This window comes from Sander lucioperca, chromosome 4, assembly GCF_008315115.2.
Source record: "Sander lucioperca isolate FBNREF2018 chromosome 4, SLUC_FBN_1.2, whole genome shotgun sequence".
In the NCBI taxonomy this organism is placed as follows: Eukaryota; Metazoa; Chordata; class Actinopteri; order Perciformes; family Percidae; genus Sander; species Sander lucioperca.
In genome coordinates, this window is record NC_050176.1 from 3,914,691 (window position 1) to 3,933,782 (window position 19,092).

A 19,092-nucleotide genomic window follows, 5' to 3' on the forward strand; every position below is an offset into this window, starting at 1 on the left:
GACTTGAAAACATGACATTGTCTCTTGACTTAATATGGAAACAATACTAACCACGATGAAGGTTAGTATGAAGTATGTAAGGGATATTGTAGAGAGAGCCTTTAGGCCAGGGATCTTCAACATGGGGTCCGGGGCCCCTAGGGGGTCCTCAGAGTCAATGCAGGGGGGCCTCCAAATGATTGTTAATTTCTGACAGTTTTTTCAATGAATCCACTGAGCCACATGTAGGTTTTAACATTAAAAAATGATTTATAAATCATAGCAACAATTATTAGGCTAATTTAATAGCTTAGTATTCCAAGCAAAAAGGCTATGTATAAAGGCTTTGGGCCGCCCTACACTTTATTGTAGGCCCAGTTTAAAATGCAACTTCATTTTATACAATATATGTAGTAGGGGGTCCCTGCTCTGTCTCTCTTTCAGTTAAGGGGTCCTTGGCTTAAAAAAAACGTTGAAGACCCCTGCTTTAGGCTGATTCCGACCATCACTCTGTCAGGACTGCATCACCCTGTCAGGATTGTATTCACTATAATGACCGTCTTAGCACTACATGTACTACAACATGTATCAGTGTGACTAAACAACTGTTAATTCAACTTGATATACGTACGTTTCTTGAACGAGTTTTCCTTAAATTCACTTAACATAACTCAGTTGGTTTTATGATTTCCACAACTCTTGAGATACTCAAAAAGCACACGCAAACCCATGTTGTTGAATGTTTGGCAACATGCATACATTATCAATAAATCAAATCAGCAATTTGATGTGGTGAGTTTACGTGCTTGTTTTAAAGAGAGGATGCCTGTAGAAATGTGCAACTTTTGTATAAATGATGTACATTCATTAGAGCTTGGAGCCTGTTGGAATTTAAATGTTTGATTCAAGATATAAGACAAGAGGATATGAGAAAATGTGTGCCATGTTTACATTTGTGACAAATGTGACGCCTGCTGGGCCTAATAGGAAATGTCTCCAAAACATACAACAATGTTTCTGATGAAAGACTTGTCTTTTGAAACCCTGTTTGATAATCCGATAAATTTCGATAAGTTATCATATAGGCTAGGCCTAGAGGCTCTAGGCTAGAGCTAAAAGTGTTCCTCCACAATCTTCTTACTTGACTTTTCTATCATTAACTGCTTCTTCTGCTCAATTAGCAGGGTTATCAGCTGCATCACCATAAGAGGGAGCAAAATAGAACTGGAATATGCATATGTTGAAAGAATTTATTAAAAATCATAGTATACTATGTAAAAAAAGTGATAGAAAAGTCAGTGTAGTATGTTGAAAAAAGTGACAAAAAAGTCATAATATAATACGTCCAAAAAAGTCATAGTTTAGCATGTCAAAGAAAGTCTGGAAGAACATGTAAACTCCACACAAAAAGGCTCAGCCCTGACTGGGGATCGATCAAACTCCACACAAAAAAGCTGAACACGGACTGGGGATCAAACCAAGGGTCAGAGTATGCACTGTGCCACCAAATAAAGTATGTTAACAGTCACAGCATAGTATGTCGAAAAAAGTGATAAAAAGTAATTGTATAGTATGTCGAAAAAAGTCATAGTATTGTATGTTGAAAAAAGTGATAAAAAGTAATAGTATAGTATGTTAAATAAAGTGATAAACAAGTCATATTATAATATATCAAGAAACGTCATACTATAGTATCTTGAAAAAAGTGATACAAAAATCATGGTATAGTACAGGGGTGGCCAACCAGTTAGGTATAAAGAGCCACACAAAAAACCGCACCATAGCAAAAAGCCACACAACACATGCACGTCCACACTTACAACAGCAACAGTGTCTTCCAGATCTAATGACAGTCATAATACATAGCAGTTTTCATAGTTTTTTTTCTCACTTAGATTGACTCAGTGGGAAACCTGACAGTCTTTGTTATCCACAATCCTTTTCAGGTCTTGGTTGAACTCGGTTGTGGCCACTCAAAGAACTCTCTCACTCATTTGTCACTAAAGCGCCTTTCAAACAATCGGATTCAGCAGTGAAAGGGTTACCGAGGAAGGTGATCTATGGCCGCTGTTTTTCCTCAGGTTGCAAAATCTGTCCTCAAAACTCTGCTGCATTATTTTCCATTTTAAAATAATTGGCAAATGTATTGGCAGTATTGGCAGATGCATTCAAATGTTTTTTTTTTACTTATCTGAAATACTGTATGTTTCAGAAAAGTTAAAAACAATCAACCAATGACACAGCCCCCAGCCACACAGTAAGAGCCTCACAGGAGCAGGCAAAGAGCCGCATACGACTCAAGAGCCACAGGTTCGCCACCCCTGGTATAGTATATCAAAAAAAGTCAGTATTCAATGTCGAAAAAATCATAGCATGGTATGTCAAAAATAATTATAGTATAGTATGTCAAAAACGTGATAAAAAAGTAATAGTATAGTATGTCGCAAAAACTCATAAAGAGTCATATTATAGTATGACGAAAAACCTCTTAGAAAGTCATAGTATAGTACGCTGAAAAAAGTGATTAACAAGTCATAGTATGGTATATTGAAAAAAGTCATAGTATAGTATGTCGAAAAAAGTGGTAAAGTAGTCATATTATAATATATATATATAAAAAAGTCATAGTATAGTATCTCCAAAAAAGTGATGAAAAAGTCATAGTATTGTATGTTAAAAAAGCCATCCTATACTATATGTATGTCGAAAAAAGTCATAGTATTCAATGTCATTTTTTTTTTTGTAAGTCATAATATAGTATGTCAAAAAAAGTGATAACAAAAATCATTGTATAGTATGTAAAAAAAAAAAAAACATAAAATATCACCATAATCAAATGCTGTTAAAAACGTTGCTTGCTTTCATGATCATGCTTTCATGATCATGACGAGGCATTTACTGTCACTTTGCTAACATGTGCACTGCTGACTGGATTCCTTTGTTTGCCAGACATGAGCCATGTGGAAAGATTGTTTGTTGGAATTATCTTTTAAAGCCTGTGCAGTTGTGAGTAGTAAACTCCCATTTCCTTTGTTCATTGGTATAATTTGTTTAATTTATGTGTTGATTGACCACTGTCTAATTGTATTGTTATCTCTTAGTTGTCCCTTTTATGCAGCACACAAACATGAATGTAATGAATGCAAAGTAGAGAATCAAAATCACCTTGAAGGATAAGAAAATAAAATACCACTGGTGTTGCATCAAACCCTGCCCTCTCCCTGCTCTTATTCATCACTCCATATCACTTGACGTCTTCTGACCGAGACTCTGTTTGCTCACCAAACTCTCACTCCACCCGAACCATTTCACATCGCCTGTAGTTCCTACAGCTTGACTTAGTTTTTTCCTTGCACCAAAGAAAAAACAGCATTTGTTTGGTAAAAGACTTTAGTTTTTTTCCCAAGACACAGAATAGACTACATCCTCTATAAATGTAGTTAAAGTACTCATATTATGCTCATTTTCAGGTTCATAACTGTATTTAGAGGTTGGACCAGAATAGGTTTATGTGGTTTAATTTTCAAAAAACACCATATTTTTGTTGTACTGCACATTGCTGCAGCTCCTCTTTTCACCCTGTGTGTTGAGCTCTCTGTTTTAGCTAAAGAGTGAGACATCACACTTCTGTTTCATCTTTGTTGGGAGTCGCACATGCGCAGTAGCTAGGTAAGGACTACTAGCCAGTCAGAAGCAGAGTATGAAGGTAGCAGCTAGGCAAGCATTATAACGTGTCTTACAAAGTGATGCACGTTCATCACTGAAGTAAAGGCTGGACTACAATAGAGCTGTTTGGAGCAGTTTGTGAACAGTGTTTTCTGTTGGAGATGGTAAGTCCCTTTGGGGTGGACTTTGAGCTTTTTCACTTTGTAAACCTATAATGTGCACAAAAAAAGATAATATAACACAATAAAGGAAAGGGAAAAAGCCAAAAAGCATTATATCAGCACTTTAAAAGTAGGGTAGCTCATTCTGTAGGGTAGCTTTTTGTCTATCAAAATACCCTAATTCATCCATAAATGCAATTGAAAGTATGGTAGCTCATTCGGTCAGGTAGGAAACATCTATCAGGATGGACTACTTACTCTATAAATGTAGTTAAAAGTAAGGTAGCTCATTATGTCAGCTTTGAAATATCTATCAGCATAGACTACTCTATAAATGTAGTTAGTCTTAACTTGTCTCCTGGGATTTAAAAAAGCAAAAGAATCCTGATCTGTTCCACTTCATTTACTGATTGAGAATTATTTTCTAGCTAAAAGAGCTGCCATGATCATTAGTGGCCACAGGGGGGAGGCAGAGAGAAAAGAATGTGGGTTGGAGGGAGTGGTTGGGAGAGGACAACATGGTTCCGACTGAGAGAGGGAAGAGCAGCAGGAGATGAGAGGGGACGCTGATTTCTGACCACAAGCCTAAAGCCCTACTGTCTTTAACCAGACTGTCCTGCTGTTTCATTGGCTGTTTACTAGCCCTTGATTTCCTTGCCTCTGTGTACTGGCCAGTGGAAAACAAGACTAATCAATGCCGGTGTTTTTTTTTTTTTTTTTTTTTTTTTTTTATCTGGTGGTGATTATTGACTGGATCTGAAGGATTTTTTTTTAAACTTCCACTGAATCAATTTCCTCTCCTGGAAGACGTTTTTGGCTCCGTCAGGGTCCAAAACCCTAAACCCTCTCTCCTGTTGCTGGGAAACCACTCCAGTGATTTGTGTGTTGTCAGAGTGCATTATAGACACTGACATGGAAAGAGAGGAAGAGAAATCTTGGCTGGAGAAAGGGGAAAGAAAGAGAGGTGGGAGTTCAAGAATAAAAATGATTACATTTTCACATCTACTCTGGCTCCCTTTTGCTGTACCGTCTCTCTCTCAAAAACAAACACACACACACACACACACACACACACACACACACACACACACACACACACACACACACACACACACACACACACACACATACATGTGGACACACATGCTGTTTTTAAGGAATAGCCTTGCTGCTTTAAGTAAAGTAAAGAACTAAAGTCAGTGTATTCAAATCAAATAAACTCCTTTCATCCCTCCCTCTGTCCTGTGGACACACACACACACACACACACACACACACACACACACGCACGCACACACACACATACAGCATACTGCACTGTAGGTCCTGATTAACATGCTTTGATTCCAATCTCTCTCGCTCTCTCTCCTGACTGGATTGAGTTTCAGCTTTTGGGATGAAAGGAATGAAGAATGTGTTTGGCAGCAAAACTGTTGGAGATAATATTTGATGTTTAATTGATAGAGGTTGGATGTCAGAGTAGAAGGCTTGTCGTTTGCAATTGCCCTAAATCACAGCGTGCGCGTGTGTGCGTGTGTGTGTGTGTGTGTGTGTGCGCGTGTGTGCGTGTGTGTGTGTGTGTGTGTTGCGTCTGTGTTTGATTCATCTGTCTGTGTGTGTGAGAGATTTACAGCCAGGAGACGTGTCTTACTGCACTGTAACTGTGAACAATTTCATACTACGGTCAGAAACGCCTTTCGCTGCCAAATTCCTCTTTCCTTGATGTGAGAGTAAAACTGTCACATTAATTAAAACCAATAGGGCTCTGCTGTACAGTGCATTGGCCATAACTGGTAGGACTATTCAATATTTGAAGAGGGGAAAACAGAATTTTGTAATGTGGATCTACATTTTATTTTTAATTTTTTCACTACGAGAAACCTTTACACAAGGGCTGCAGCTATCAGTTATTTTAGTACTCAAGTTTTCTGATTGTTTCATCAATTATTTGAGTAATCGAAAATAAATTCTAATGCTTAAAATGAACTAACCCAAACCAGCTCTGTGTCACCGCAGTGTAGGCAGTGTGTGAGCTTCCCACTCTTTGTTGAATTTTGTCATTGTTAAAGCGTAATTTATGGTCCAGCGCAGAGCTTTCGCCGTAGCCTACGTCAGTGGCCTGATGTTTATACTTGTGCGCTAGTGTGTGCGTCAAGCCGACGTGTGTGTGTGTGTGTGTGTGTGTGTGTGTGTGGGGGGGGGGAGTGAGAGAGTGACGGCGATTAGCTTTGGAGCGAGTACTGACCTAGAGTCATAGTGAGAGAAACAGTGTCTCCCCTGTGATTTCTGACCACGGTGGGAAATCTGTAGCAGGAGAAGTTAACCCTCTCCATGATTTGATGTTGTTTACGGAGAAGGAGAACCAGGAAATGAGTCGGGGGAAATGCAACGCTGCCGAGCCACGGCCGAGCCACGTGCATCGCTGCGACATGTAGTTAAATTTTTCGAGAGGTGCACGTCAGGCTACGGCGTAGGGTCTGGCGTAGACGCAGAGGGGTCCGTAGGGGTACGCCGTCGATTCGGTGCAGAAGCATAAAACGGCCTTGAGGATGATGTTCAAAATTGAAAGAACATAAATCTGTCTCTCTGTTGCTCTCCCCTTGCAGAGTGCTGACCCTCTGATGACCCACTATGGTGTGAAATGTGTCACATAGGAGTGGCTGCAAACCCATGCGTGACTCCCTCCAGACAATCATCTGTCTACTACACACACTCACACTCAGAGCTCACCTTGAGGGCAGCCCTACCTCTCTGTGTGTATAGAAGCATGGATTAAAGCTCTCATGGGAACTCTAAATAGTTTCTTATTGCACAACTGCAGTATGAACAGCTAATCCTGCAACTATCATCAGAAGTTTCTGTTTCAACCCTGAAGACGTGCTCGTAGCCTCACAGCACAACCCAGTGTTTTGCATAAGCTCTCATTTTATGACACGTTTACCCTCGTTTCTGATGAAATGCAATATTACAGTGATCAATAAGGTACACAAAAAAGAAGATTGCAATGCAATGATTTGAAAAACACACTCAAATCTCAGGTAAAAATATTGTTTATAATTCTCCTCCTGTCGTCTTCATCACAGTAATATTTTACTAGCAATCTTTAGCGTTTTAGGAACCATTCACATATAGTATGTATAACAGGTATCCGTTACACATAGTATAGTATAGTGGCGTCTAAGGACAAAACGCATACAAGAGTGAAAGCATAAACATGCTTGATAATTCAGGACATTTTGCCCATAATGTTTCGTTTATGTAAACATAGCCACGGCCAGTGTTTGATGTTTAATATACTCCCATGGTAGCATTCATATCAGAATCAGTTTTATTGGCCAAGTATACTTGCATACACAAGGAATTTGACTTTGGTCATAGACAAACAGTAATATAGACACATACTGTACAATAGAGACAATATACATATAGGCATAATATACAGAAATACAAATATACAAATAAGACATAATATCAAGACAAGTACACATGGAGCGGAATGTAGAGTGCAAAATAATAGTGCAAAGTAGCGTGCAAGATGGTGTGCATATCTTGCGCTCAATGGTGTTTTAAGCCTCCAACGTCTCCTTCCAGGCAGCACTGCAACCGTTGACTTCAAGGCACCTAACCTTCACCTTAAAGGAGAACTCCAGGCAATTTTTACGTTAATCTTGATCGCTATAAGTACGAGTACTGTCGATAGCAAAAAAAACTAGCTAACTGGAGCTGCTGCAGCTAATGCTGAGAGCTCCCACTTAGCTAAAACGGCAGTTTTGGGGGCATATCATAAAGAGTGCCTTTGTGCCTCTTAACAGACACAAAATGCAATTAAAATGTCTGTGCAACATGAACAGGGCCCTTACATGACAACAAGATTTGTTTTCAACTCAGACATTGTTTAAATTCACCTACCTGCTAGCTGCTAGCTGCCGTCTGGGATGACTGAGTGTGTTCAGCCAGGCTTCGGTAATAATCATCAAGCAGCAGTTCTGTGTGTATTTGTAGCATATATATCCATTGTGTGTGCGATCCATCTGGCGTTGGTGAATAGTAGTCACTCAAAAATAGGTAATTAAGCACTGTAGTGGTTATGATCATATCAGTGACTATGTAACTACATAGAAACGGGCCAAATGATGCCTGTTTCTTGTAAAGTAACAGCGTTATAGAAGGCTGGCTGAAGTCCTGTGGGAATTCAGTTGTAGCAGGAAAAGGTAAACAGCAGTGTGCAGATCGGAGCGTAGTGTGTGAAGAGTGAAGAGCGGAGGTGTTCACAAGGGAAGAAGCTTGGAGTAACGTAACTATGGAGCTAACCTTCAGTAACGCTATTACTGTACAAGAAACAGGCATCATGTGGCCCGTTTCCATGTAGTTACATAATCACTGATATGATCATAACCACTACAGTGCTCAATTACCTATTTTTGAGGGGGAAATAAACTTTTTTCGATGCAAAAATTTCGTCGCGAAAGCATGAACTGTCCTCTGGAGGACATCCACCAGACCAGCAGGTGCCCGTAGATTGTTGTCGGCTGCGGCAGGCGAGGAAGGCGGGGAGGAGGTAGAAGGATGCCGGTCGGGCCTGCTAGCCTGGCTAAGGCAACTAACACACAGTTCGCCACTGCAGAGACTACTATTAACCAACGCCAGATGGATCGCACACAAAATGGATATATATGCTACAAATACACACAGAACTGCTGCTTGATGATTATTACCGAAGCCTGGCTGAACACACTCAGTCATTCCAGACGGCAGCTAGCAGCTAACAGGGTGGGTGAATTTAAACAATGTCTGGGTTCAAAACGCCTCTTGTTGTCATGTAAGGGCCCTGTTCATGTTGCACAGACATTTTAATTGCATTTTGTGTCTGTTAAGAGGCACAAAGGCACTCTTTATGATATGCCCCCAAAACTGTTGTTTTAGCTAAGGGACTGTTCGTTATTTATTTAAGGGGCAACCGGTGGAGTTTTGGGACCTTTAGAAAAGACTTAACCCGCCCCTCGGCAGTAATAATTTTTCTATGACTCTCCAAAATGATTTTAAAAAGTCGCATGACCCTCCCCTTATGTGCTAGTTTGCACTTAGCAAAGATGAACAGATGCCACTTGATTTTTACAGCAATTAACATACAGGAGTTAACCTCTCATTCTCATCTTACACATCACACTCCTCTGTTATGGTGTGGTGGCCATTTCAGTAGATTTACTCACTAACATAGTTGTGAAAACACAATAAGCATGGAAACTAAATGCACACTTCCTGCATTACTGCATTACTTCAAATATTACGTTACTCCTCTAGTAAACTGGGAAATAACAAATTCAACACTGGTTGCTATGGACTCGTCACTAGGCTTCCTCAGTCATTGTATATTTTAGCACATAGGTAAAGCTGCCGAAGCTGAACATTATATTCCAAAACATATATGTTTATTTTTAAAGCAGATTTTAAATTATATTGTAACAATTTAACAATTCGCCCTTATAAAATCCAATCACGGCACGGCTGTCTTGAAATGCAATAGACAGACGGTGGCGGAATGCCCCAACACTTAAATTCAACTAAAATGTAACGGTGAACAATCAGTGTTGGACCTACATTCTGTTGAGATGCCTCTCCAAACGCAGAAACCAAGCGCAGTCACACCGTAAAACGTTAAGACACGTTGAGAAAAAAGATCCGTATTTTGCCGTAATCCAATGACACGAAAAAAAAGTAATCCACAGCGATCAGTAGATCCACAAAAAGGTAAATGACACGGTGTATCCAGAAAGGCCGATACGAGCGTCACATTCACCAGCCAGCTCCGAACAGGTGAACGAGGCCTCTCCACTTCGCCGTTTAAACAAAGTGGAATAAACGAATAAAAGTCCAAATCTACACAAAACCCTCAATCAATTAGTAAGCTGACATCACATTTATATACATGGCATTTAGGAAACCTTTATTGCAACGTTGGCACGGCAAGATGTCCAGACATAGTGCAACAGTAACTTTCGTTTTTTGCGTCCTGCTGCTCCCATCGTCAGCCAGGTAATATTTTTTTTACTAAAGCAGTATATGAAATCAGATGTATTACCTATCACCATTTAGTTGTTTTGTGTTATTTAAGATATTTATAAAATATCTGGTCATGCCAGATATAATGAATTATTCCACTCATTTTTTAAACAATGCAATTACCTGTTTCAGCCACCAGGGGAGCAGTGCTGCCTCTGCCCCCCAGCAAACTCATGGGTCAGACCCATCTGGTAGCGAAGGAGGGCAGAGACTGAGAGCTACATGAAAAAATATGCACCAAACAAGCCACTTTGAAATGTTGCTTTTTTCATTCAAACAATGTTGGGTGACCCTCCCCTCAACAAACTGTAAAAAGACATGACCCTCCCCTATTTTCCTCCGGTGGTCCATTCCATAAATAAGTAGGAGCTCTCTGCATTAGCTGCAGCAGCTCCATGTTGCTAGCACCGATTCGGCTCGTTTTTTTTTTTGCTAACGACAGTACTCACATACTTATAGCGATCAAGATTAACGTAAAAATTGCCTGGAGTTCTCCTTTAACCCTAACCCTAACCATAACCATTGCCTAGTCCTAGTGCGGATAGAGACGTTGGGGGCTTAAAACACCGATAAACATATCTTGTAAGGTGCACAGATGCTCAACAAGAGAAATATGCACTTTGGATGATGTCTTATGTCTAGTTTACACTACGCCCCGAATGTTCCACGCGCTGGCAGTTTTTGGTGCTCCCCGACAAAAGCCCCAGATCAGTGGTGAATCGGTGATGTGTGAACTGTTCCAAGAGGCTCGCTGGTGCCTCGCAGACACATTCCAGATACAGTATCTGCTGCGATCTGGTGTTAATGCAACTACAGGCATAATATCCCATCAAGCAGTCAGGAATACATATTATAGCACATAAAAAAATTGAACCGGTGACTTTTAGCATGTCATCATCTGTAGTGAGAGATTGACAGCAAAGATGGCAGAGCTGTTGATGTGAAAGGATTATGTGGGACGTGCGGTGAATCATTTGTTATTCATCTTCACCTTGGACCTGCCATGACAAGTCCATCAGCTTCTCTTGGCAACACAAAAGTAGTAATTGTATTGCTTTGTTTGGAAGGAAGACACATCTCATAAATCAAAAAGGAGATGTCAATAAAATAAAAGAGATAATGACAGGCAGATACGTTTTCTGCAAACTTTTCTGCACACACGTTTTATTCTGAATTTTATTCATGATCTGATCCTGTCTAAAAATTAAACAGGATGTATCGCAAATACAGGGAAATGCACAAGGATATTTAGAATTTTACATCTGATATAATCTCAGAATCAGAATTGGTTTGGTTTATCGCCAAGTAGGTTTTCACATTTGTATCGGTATTTTGTATCAAGTAGTACAAACGACAAGAACGTAAATATAGAATAGAGACACTTGAATGTTTGAAAAAATACTATTAAATATATGTTCAGTGTATACGTTTTAAAATGGAAGAGCTGTACAGTTTTGTGCAAGAATGGGCAACATATTGACTTGACTTATCGTGTATGTTTAGACAGACCCACACACACACACACATACTTTCACTCCCTCGTCCCCCTTCTACCCCCTCCATCACCCGCTCTTTTCTCCCCCTCTATTCTCTGACTGACAGTGCGGGTTGAGGCTGGCTGGAAGGCTGTGAGTGGAGCCATTTTGCCCATAGGTCAGAGGAAGTCAGATATACACAATGTCAGGGTCAGAGGCGCTGTGGTGATGGCCCGACCACTTGGCAGCAGAGTCCTACTCATCCAGATCAACCACAGTTGGGAAAAGAAGAATTCAGGGAAAGAGAGAGGGAGGAATATAAGAGGATTGGGTACAGAGAGCAAACCGACACAAAAGTTGTGTAGAATTATGGCCAAAAATACAATTCAGTGTAAGTCTCTTCTAAACACGGGAACAACGAGAGAAGGGGTGCAGAAAGAAGAATGAAGGGTTCATAAAAAATGTATGCAGCAGTAGGTGGCATATTGGAATAGAGACAGTTGAGAAGAAATACATAAAGGTGAGGCTGTGTAATAAAGACTGTCACAGCCAAATACTCCTAGAGTTTAAAATTGCAGGGTCAACTGGTCATGTAACACCTGCAAAATTCATGGAATTTGAAAATGGCCATGTGCTTGGCTTAGAAAGTGTTATCAAGGCTGCTTTTGATGGACTAAAATCACAACAAATTTCATAGAGGCATTAATGGAGTTTCATGGAGACGTTCAGGCTGTTTCGTTTTTGTAGCTATTTTGTTTTTTTATGGCATTTATGTACTGTAGATGGATATTTTTTGTCTACATGCTGTTTACCACTTCAGCAACCCCCAGCAGGGACAACAGGGATTAAATATAGTGTGTGTGTGTGTGTGTGTGTGTGTGTGTGTGTGTGTATGTGTGCAGACTTGTGCGTGAGTACAGGTGTGTCTTTGTGTGCACATGCAGGCTGTAACTGTTCAGCTCAATTATCTTGAGCACTGTAATGCAGACAGATACGTTTTCATTTTTCAGAAAAGTCTTTATATAAATACGAGACATAATGTCAATGCTATGTTCAATAATCATATCTTGCAATTTACTGCACATCTCCGCGTGTCGGTCTTAAGCTTTCTCCAGTCTATAAACGTAACCTCGGCTGGAATAACCACCATTTATTAGCTGACCTACTGTCACCCCGACCAGAAGACAATCAATACCCTCTGATAATGATGTAATTTACTCACAGTAAACCACAGATAATAATGAGACTGGAGGTCTCCTGCTATTACCTCATTTCATGGGTTTTGTCTCAATGCAGGAACCAGCCGTTACGTGAACACTCTCATGAACGTGGAGAGGAGGTACCTTTTAAAGACCTGTGTACATCATGTGGCAGCATCTAATTGATAAGTGTTGTTAAAGTCAATTATTACAGCAAGTAGAGGCTTGTTGGGATCCATAGAGACAAACTAAGGCTAATCATTTTGTACTGGATGTTTGATATTAAGTAAAAAAATATGTTAGTTTTATCAGCCATGTTCTTTTTTTGCAATGTAAATTTTTTTCGCATGTAATATATGTTTATTAATTTGTATGTCGAACAGTTACAGGGAGAATGAGTGGGATTTTTTGATTCGCAGTTTGTAAACACAACATTCAAAATTGGCCCCTCCTCCCCGAGGGTTACATGCTCGCCATCGGGGAGGAGGGGCTTCTTCTTGGATGCGTGCTTATGATCTGGTACTTGGTCGCTACGTTTTTTTTATCAAGGTTGCACCCATGAATTCAACTAAACAGATTCCTATTAGACATCAAAGATAAAGGGCCATTTAGTTTAGAATCTTGACTATTAGTCACTCTAATATTTGTGAAATGAATAGGCCCTATGATATATTGGTCTAGCTCCACATACAAACAATATATAATATAACCTCCACCTATCTATTTGCAGCTGTAAAGAAGGATCCAGAATTATTTTTTTCATTGAGTGCTTGTATGTAAGACTGTCCAGACCTAGTCATGAAGAAATATAGCAGTGTGTGCAAGGGTGGTGTATATAGTATATGTGCGTGTGCAGGTGTATGCATGTGTGTGCATGTGCACATGTGTTGTAAATTCATGCTGAGGTGAGGTCTGAGCCTAAGGTTGGTCCACGGTCGATCTGACAAGAAGCACAGGGAGCCAGAATCCGCCTCCAGCCAACTGCCCCTCACACACACTTTCTCTTTCTCTTTCACACACACAGACACACACACACACACACACACACACACACACACACACACACACACATTCACCCCTGCTCCTTGGTTTACTACCTGCAGCCTCCATCCCCTCCCCTCCCCTCTCCTCCCTCCAGGACGCGGGTAAAGACAGCCAGGCTGAAGTGGATGTCGGGGGGAATTAGATGCTAGCAGACAATTTGATTTCTTCGTCTTCAATGCTTCCTACTCCTCCTCCACAGACACAGGCAGCACAGAGGGCTTGATGCTCACCGATTGTAGACAAGCAGGTCTGAGAGGAGGAGACAGATAAAAACAGACAGAGAGAGAAGCAGATGAAGGTAAAAAGTGATAACGACAACAAAAGAATGGGAGCTGCAAGATAGTGGTAGAATCAAAGAGGGCAGTTTGAAACATAAGAAATCAATTCATCAATCAACATTTATTTATACAGCGCTTTACAGCAACCAACAGGTATCCAAAGTGCTTTACAACAAGGACCAAGAATAAACCAACTTAACACACCATAAAATGATTAAAACAGTACAGTAAAATCAGAAAAGGTTGCATAGAAACAGGAGGAAGAAAGGGAAAGTGTCACAGCGCTGCTATGTATTAAAAGCCATTCTAAATAAATAACTTTTCAGTTTAGATTTAAAAAGAACTACATCTGTAATAGTGCTAATGTGAGGGCGTAACTTGTTCCAAAGCCTCGGGGCAGCAACTGTAAAAGCGTAATCACCCCACAGTTTGTACCTTAACCTTGGGACTTCCAAAAGACGTTGATTGGATAACTGTAGTGACTGTTCGCGAAGGGTTAAAATCTCGGCCAAATACGCTGAGGCTAGGCCATTTAAGTCCTTGAAGACAAACCTTAAAATCTCAAATCTCAATCGCACTGGGAGCCAATGGAGCGTGTAGAGAATGGGGCTAATGTGTGCACGTATGGAAGAAATAAAGGGGCAGGTAATTACGATTGACGTAATAAAGAAATAACAATGACAAGAAGAAACCAGGGAGGAAAAAACTGAGCAGGGGAAAGGTTGAGTGTGTCAGTGGATGAGAAACAGAAGAAGACAATAGGAGAGGCCATCCAGGCAACCACTTAATAGTCCACCCACTCACTGCTGTTCAAATGGGCAGATTGACGCCTATTAGCTCCTTTAAGAGCTCCTATAATGGACCGCAGTTTAGGTGGGTGGCAGGAAAGGGAGCCATCCTGTCCAAAGTAACTCAATTCCTCGGTTCTGTTCTCCTGTTTCATTCCCTTTCAGCACATCAGGGCGGTTAACAGATAGTGTGCTCTTACCTTGCTGTGATCATATACACAGATAGATTTACTAACCCACATAGGACTCTGGTATAAGGTGAATTATGACCAGAGTGGCCGACCTGGTCATAACCTAACGTCAGTTTGAGTTGTGTGTGTGTGTGTGTGTGTCTGTGGGTCCTGTACATTATGTGCATTATGAACATACTGCGCGTGTGTGTTTGTGTGCCATTGTGAAGGTCCATGTGTGTTTGTGTACAGTGAACACATGTCAAAGTGTGAAGAAAAATGCTGGTTGAGCTATAATATTATATTTGTGAACCTTGGTAAATGTGCCTATACTGCCACCAGCCTATATTTAAATTATTGTAAGGAGCACAAAGCCTTAAGCCTCAGTCACTTGTGCAGTGCAGCCAAACATCAACACCCACAGAACTTTTAACTAGTACTAAATTGTAGTGGTAATCCAAATCTTTTTCAAAGAATTTAGGAGAAATGTGTATAAAATGATGCACAACATTCCACGGGGAAAACTGTTTTCGAAGCCTTTACGTTTTGTGTCACTTAGAAAACGTATACATGCAATGCATTAAAAAAAAAACTAGTGGTCATACACTCATGCTCCTGCATACTGTATACAACAGCCCCCAAAAAGTCAACTCAAATTAAACGACAAACTAAGTTGTTTGTCCATGCTCTATAGAACCATTTTCTGATCCGAAGCCTTTTTCGGCAGGACAACATCATTTGTTATGCCTCCCAAAACCATGAGGAATCTCTGAAAAACTGAAAAATAAAATTATAATAATTTAAGGTTAGTTTGAGAGAATTTATTTGCTATCGCATGTGTACCGAATACACATTGCCAATGTAATGTTGAGGTAAAGATTTAGATAATGTGTTTCAGAGGGCATAAAAGACGGCGTACATATCACTTTGTCCTTGTCTTCCAAAGTGTGAGCATTAACTTGCTGATGGGGTCAGCCCTATGTTCCCACATTTCTAAGATTTTTTTTTCACTAAAATTAGGCCCCATGTTCCCACAGCCCTATGTTCCCACATTTCTATGACATTTTCAAAATTAGGTCTTTGTTCCTACATTTCCCTTCAATTTAATGGTTAGGAAAAAAAGGTTTAGGGGGTTAGGGTTAGGGTTAGGGGAAAAGAATTCTTAGAAATGTGGGAACATAGGGCTGTGGGAACATAGGCACGCTCCCCTTGCTGATAAGAACTAGTAGCCCCCTCCCAAGGTTTGCCAGCACCAGGCTTTGTTATACAGACTCTGTTAGTCAAAAGAAATGTCACCCTGACCAGTTGTCTGGGTGATGCTTTCCTCTATGGCGCCATGTTGATAAAGAGTGATCACGTCAGCCAACCTGAGACTAAGGCCAGAGAGTTCATGTATTTGTTGATCACCTCCAAAATATGTATTCATCGTAAGATTCAGGGAAAGATCATGGTTTCAATTAAAAGTAGTACGTCATTAATGTTAGGGGACGTTTATGGCCATGGTTACAGTAATAAACACTTGATTGAGGTTCAGGAACGACCGCAGTAATGGTTAACAGAGAGCAACGTTGCCCGTTAGTAGTAGGGAAATGCGAAATAATCAGCGGTGTCCAGTGTTAAAGTCCAACATGTTCATATTTGGCTCTAACATCACCCTAATATCGTCACTCAACTTCGGTCATAATTAGAACAGCTGCTAGAGGGCTTTGTCACTTGAAACGTGTTGGTTTCTGAGTCTTATATCCCCACATACACATGCACACACAAATAAATATATGCACACATCTGTACATTTAGACAGTCCTTTAGGTGTTATAAGCCTGATACTCTAAGTGATAGCCACATTTTTACATGGAGCCTACATCGACTTACTGTATTATTCACCTCCTACTGCATTAGTTCTGTATTTTACGGCCTCTTGAATACACAACATGAAAGTAAAATATTTATAAGAGCAATCAAAAAGTGAATTGACTTCCTTATCCAGTCTGCATATATTTGAAAGCTAAAGCAAGACACACCCTAAATAGGCTAAAATGCTATAAATTAAATATGTATGTGGATTGAAAAAAACATGAATGCAATATTATCAGTGACAAATATACACACCTTGAAGAAAACTGACATTGAATGAGTACTGTATGTATTGTGACCTGATAATATGTTGATATTTTACATTGATTGAGACATTTTATCTTTGGCTGCAGTGTATGAATGTACTGCACCATGCCAGTCGAGCATTTGAAAATTGAAAATACAGCAAAGCACACAAAATACACACAATCCACAAAACCCCAACACACTCCCACAATATGACACATTCTGCACCCGGGAGCAACAATCCATGTTGTGTTCGTTGGAACACTTTGGTTACATGTTGACTTGCTTAGCGGTGTATACAGTCATCGTTGTTTGTATGGTATCCTCCCCAGCTGCAGGCGGTGCTGCTCCCTCAGCTGTACAGCTGCTGAGGCTGCCGGGCTCGTAGCGGGGGAGAAAACTGTAGATCTGCTCCAGTTGTGACCATAAACACCCAAAGTAACTTGTTCACTGTTGGTGCCCAGCAGCTCTATGCTTTGCATGTCTCCAGCACCTCCACCCCCTGATCCCTCCCAACCCCCTCCCAGATCTAGGTTGCCAGGTCCTCAGTAGCCCCCCAGATGCGGGTTGCCAGATCGTAGTAAGCCCATGCAGCGTAGAGGGGGTCTGAGGCGCTGGCTGTGGCCCGGTGCCATGCTGGGCCTGGTTATTATCTCCAGATGACATCAGCATGAGCAGCAGATGCCTTTTTGGCCACAGGGGCTGAACACACAGAGAGAGAGAGAGAGAGAGAGAGAGAGAAAGAGCGAGAGAGCGAGAGTGCGCGACTGTCTGCATGCTGTTCTCGGTGGGATCGGGCTATTTATTACCTCCCCACTTATCAGGCCATCTCCCCCACTCAGCTGGGAAGCAGTGTCTGTTTCATTCCAAAACGACCATTCCTCCTGGTGATGATAATGTAATCATGCAAAGACATTCACACACACATATACGGAGACTAACCATTTAATAATAGTAATCATTATCTATTTGCTGTGGCAGTAATGCTAACGTAAAAAAAAAATGACATGATAATTAGCCTCGTGAATGATGATGATACTAATTAATAAGAACAATCACAGTAATAATAATGAAAGAACACAGGTTGATGTCACTCTGGAATACTCTTTAGATGACAATCATCTCAGAAACGGTAAATACATGAATAATGTTGTGATTTACACTGAAGATACTGCAGTTAATGATGGTGATTGGGTTTGTTATGTAGGTCACCTGGTGTGTGTGTGTGTGTGTGTGTGTGTGTGTGTGTGTGTGTGTGTATCCTGCTGAAAGCTGCTGGTTTATTTATGCCTGTGTTTTCTTTGAGGGACAGGCTGAAGAGGCAGGAGATTAAACTCATGGAAGCAAATCAAAGCAGAGGCAGACGATTTAGATTAAAGCGCCTGCACCTCACCAGGTTTAGCAAGTGTGTAGATGTGTGTGTGCACGTACTGTATATATGAGTGTGTGTGTGACTGTTAGCCTGTGTGAAGCAGCAGGCACAGCAGCCATTCCCTGTCTATCACCTCAGTTATTTTACAGTCCTCCTTCCCTGCAGCTTATTATATGCAGTCTATTCCTGCTCAGCTTCGACCAATTTAATGGAGGGGGGAAAGACGGGCATCAGGAAATGATATTTCTAATCAGACAACAGCAAAGGGCCCCCTTTTATTAAAGTGGGGGTGCTCTCTCTTTCTGTCTCTCTGTCTGTGTTCAGACCGGTCTACAAGGCTGACGGTGTCACCATATTAAAGCACAGATTCCACACACATACACACACACACACACACACGCGCACACACACACACACACACACACACACACACACACACACACACACACACACACACACACACACACACACACACAGTGAGATAGGAAAACTACAATAATAACCGAGGCGGCTCTTCCTTATGACACAAAAATGTGACGTTTCCACACACACACACACACACACACACACACACACACACACACACACACACACACACACACACACACACACACACACTCCCTCTCTGACCAACCCTCATATTCATCCTGCTTTGCTTTGCTTTTTGCTTTTCTAGTGAAAATGAACTCCTTTCTTGTTCTTTCTTTTATTGCTTGATACCGGTGTGTGTTATACCTTTTGAAAAAATATTGAATTCCCCCGAGTTCTATGGGCCAGGCAATCGCAACCTCATGAATGCA